We start from the raw sequence: 4,371 nt of genomic DNA on the forward strand, positions 1-4,371 counted from the left end.
TCTGGCCTGGAACAATGGCTGCTCAGCTGTCCTTGAGCTCGTTGCTGGATGAGTGAGTGAAAGGCTGTGAGCAGGCGGGTCCACTGACAGCTCAGTCCCTGCCAGGAGGCGGACGGCCGCTTGCTGTGTCCTGGCTGTCTTGCAGCCTTTGGTCATTGCCTGCCCAGTGTGTGTAGGGTAGGAGTCTGGCAGGTGGCAAATGTCCAGGGGCACTTTTGACTGGGCTGGTCCAGGCTGCACGTTGGCCTCCAGCAGCTGAGCGGCTCAGCCCGGGGAATCAGGGCACAGCCTCAGGCCCAGGGGCTGGGGGAGGCTGTCAACAGCAAGCAGAGCCTGGAGGGTCCACGTGCAGGAGGAGTCAGAGGGAGCTGGGACGCAGGGAGAAAAATGGAATCATGATGCTGATTTGGGATGAAGTTCAAGAGTGACTTGAGGGGCTGGAGGCCCGTCTGGTTCCATGAGGTGCTGCTGGCATGAGGCCCGGGAGGGCTTCCAGACTTTTCTCCATGAGTGCACAGACCACGGCAGATGCACTCACCACTGTAGAGACAGTTGCTACAGAAGTGCCTGGCAATAGATGGTTAGGTGGTAAATAATGATTTGTGGGAGACTACAATGTTTATGGGAAGGGGTTTGGTGGGCTGGGACAGTTCCCAGAGTGGTACCCATTCCAATTCCCCGGCTCTAAGCTCTGGTCCGACAGCCTCCTACGCTTCCCATATCTCTTTATTCAGCAGGTGACTATACAGTGTCGGTTTTGGGGTGTGCTCTCCAGGCTCCCGATGCAAATCACAGAGGTTTGAAACTCTGGGTGGCTCTGCAGATGTTTGATCGTTTTCAGGCTTCAGTGTCTTTATCTGTAAAATGTGGTCGTGGAATTGCCTCCATTGTGTTGCTGGGCTTGGTTCCCAGGAATCGGGTAGAGGTCTAAGCCTCGCTTATGCGTCCTGGTCACTATTCCGTGGTCACTTGATGCCAGGCTTCGGCCCATGCCTAGATTTCACGTGCCCTGACCTCCTGTTTCCTGCTTGTACAACCCGTGGTCATTTAGACTGAACAGGAGCTCCGTCATCCCACCACATGGGCACTGAACCCTTTTGGACAAGAACTGGAGCAATTCCTGGTCACTGGCCTTGCTCTGGCCTGGATACCTCCACTGGACCATGCTGCCTGGGGCTCTGTGATGGCCAGGAGCCTTTAGGGCCTCCTGTGCTCACAGGTAACTGTCCACACCTCTCCATTCCAGAGTGGCCTTGCCCAGCTCACTGTCTCCTCTCTCTCAGACTTAGGTCCACTGCACAACTCAGATCTTCTGGGGAGTCTCTGTTAACCTGATAAAGAACTACAGTGCTTGAAACCACCTGCTCACCATAGGTTCAGATTCCTGGGTCAGCCTGAAGATACGCCAGCAGTGTGTGTAAGCTCCCAGGATCCTGAGCAGCTGAGGGTCGGGGAGGGGGGTCTCAGCATAAGACCCTGTCAAGGGTGCTTTCTCTCTGTCTCTACCATAAAAATAAATGAAGAAAAGAAGTCATGGGGTCTTTCGCAGTCTGGTGGCGTGTCTGTGTGGCCAGCAGGGGGCGTCATCAGCTCCCCTCTCAATGCAGACAATGGCTGCTATGGCCCCTCTGCGGCTGGCAGTTGGCGAGTCCACGTGTGAACCCTCTGTCGTGATTCCTGAGGTGGCAGTTAGGGAGGGGGAGCTGGCTGGGATGCAGAGAAGGATAAGCAGGAAGTCACGTGGAAAGGCAGGAGAGGATTCAGACCACGTGCTCCAGGGAAAAGCCACTCCCAGGGCAGGGAGCGGCCAGACCTGGGCAGGAACCTGTGTAGTAGAGACGGCACTGGGGTAACGCTGCAGGGAAGCCAGAGCTCTGAAGAAGGCGGAGTCTACTGTCACCACAGGGCAGTGCATCTTACAAAAGAAAGAAGTAAGAAAGATCGGTGTGCAAAGTTAGAAATAAGAGAGACCTATGTGCAGATTAAAGGAAGCTGAGGGACCGCCAGGGAAAGCCAGGAGAGGCTCGTTCAGAACCACGGGAAGCAAGATACTTGGCAGCTGCAGTCAGTAACAGCACCCGGCTCTCCCTTCCCTATGAAAGAAGGACAGAACGGCGAGGTGCCCGGCGTTCTCTACACAGACATGCCTGGTCCGCTGACCCCCATTTTCCTGTTTGTCTTTCTATCCTTCCCAGTCTCCTACAGCATCCACTCGGGGTTCACATCCCTCCCAGACTTCATAGGCCAACGCGGAGGCTTTGGCTTCTCAGGAAAGCAGCCTTCCCTGTTCATACGATGTGTATCCAACTGGCACCTATAGGGCCTCCGGTCTGGAGGGGTTTGTTGTACTCCCTGTTCTTTGGGAGGTCCCGTGAAGCATCTGCAGGTTGCGTTTTGCACCTTTCATTCCTGATCATCTGATCCTCCACTTGGAGATGTGAAGGTGACTGTGACTCAGTCTGTGACACTCATCATCTGGTGGGAGGTCAGGGTGGGTGGGAATTATTTGTAGGTCTGAGTGCTCCATGGAGACCCAAGCGGGGGCCACTCCAGCCAGAGGAAGTGCCACCCTCAGAGAGGAGCTGAGGTCTGAGCTGTGAGTGTAGAAGGAAGCAGGGAAAAGTGTGGGAGGGAGGAGGGTGTCAGAGGTAGGGCTCCAGCAGAAGGGGTGACGTGTGCTGAGGCAGGGGGCTGCAAGCACACAAGACTGCTTCGAGACCCTCATTTCCTATGGGTATGCACACAGCTAACCAGGTCCAGGAATCCCTCCTGGGAGCCCACGCAGCAGAAGGCAAGGCACCCCTTTGAGAGGCAGGTTTCACTTTGGTGTGAATGGCTGGATGACCTCCATTTAGTGAGAAATGATGTCAATCTGTTATTAAAATTATTGGAATCTCTTCCCAATTGCCTATTCCCAGAAAAAAATGACATCGGACCCAATCCAAATATTTTGTTTCGGTGCTGCATGTTTGTTTCTGACAATGCAACTGGCTGGCCTGATTACAACAGCGCTTCAAAGACAGTCCTTGTGTGCACTTGGTCTCTGCTCCCTGAAGGCAAACAGACCTTGGAGAATTCTTGCCGAGATTTGAGAGCACAAGCAGCTACTTAGCTAAGTGATTTCTATCTTGTAGGAAAAATAAACCCTGTTAGTAACCATCAGGGTCTGTTTAGAAGATGGAGTTTCTCAGAGAGGGGATATTCTTCATCCTCTTAGCAGGGCTGCTTCTCTTCTCCCAGGAGTAATGTCTGGGTATTCAAGATCCCCTTACCTCTCACACCTTGCTGGGGAGGGCTGGAGGGCTCCCATTCGGGTCTCATTTTTCTTTTTGCTAAACAGTTAACATCCATAGGCCAGACCAGACAGCAGTCTTCCCATCCTGATTGCATGTCTACCACCCAACATAGAGCACTCTCTGCCTTTCCCTTCAGCCTGTTCCTAGGTCGACAGAAATTACCAAGCTCTGTAGAAATAATAATTAACATGGTTTATTCTAAGCACAGATTGGAGTGACCAGACCCAGAAAAGCTCCAAAGTGTTGCTCAGGGTGCTCACTTGCAGGAGACACAGACAAAACTGTGAATCAGTCTAAGGAATCTTTTCACTGGGCTGGCCCCAAAAGGTAGAATGTCTGGAAGGCGGGGCTTGTAGGTTATAGATGGGTTTAGAAATTCTCAGATTAGTAATTGGTTGCATGCACAAATCTTCGTCTCAAATGATTTGGAGTCGATAGAAAGGGATGTCTGAATTTAACCTTGTTGTAGATAATAAGGCCTTGTCATTTACTTGGTGATGTGGTGGCAGGGTCCGCACGTAAGGTGCTGCCTACAATCACTAGACCAAAGCGGTGTGTTCCAGCAAGATTAATGTTTGTGAATGTGACTCACCCAGGGCCCTTGGAAATACCTTGGAATAAGAATAATAGGCAGAAATCTGTCCTCACCTGCTCTTCGCTGAACCTGGTGAGGCTCACCTCCCACCGCTCCACCCATGGGGGACCGGTTCGCTGAGCTGATGGGTTTCTTCATGAGCAGAACACTGTCATGCCCACAGTGGCCACTGTCGTCTCCCCCCTGAATCCTCTCTGAGGATGTTCTGGAACGAGGAGTTGCTCCTCACTCACAATCTGTCCCTGAACAACTGCAGAGGATTCCTTTCCACGTCTATGAGGCTCCCTAAGTATAAATTTAAGTTCCTTCTGAAGGAGTCTACTCCACTCTGAAGTCTTTTGGGAACGGACTAGTATAAATTCTAATTCATAAATAAATCGCATGATCCTGGATCCGGGACTTCTGGCACTCCCACTTGCTGAGGGTCAGTAGGACATTTGGAGGTGGGGTACAGAATGGGGGACTGGGGGTAGCAGGAAT

The sequence above is a fragment of the Tupaia chinensis genome, unplaced genomic scaffold, assembly GCF_000334495.1.
Source record: "Tupaia chinensis unplaced genomic scaffold, TupChi_1.0 Scaffold000061_1, whole genome shotgun sequence".
Taxonomy (NCBI): Eukaryota; Metazoa; Chordata; class Mammalia; order Scandentia; family Tupaiidae; genus Tupaia; species Tupaia belangeri.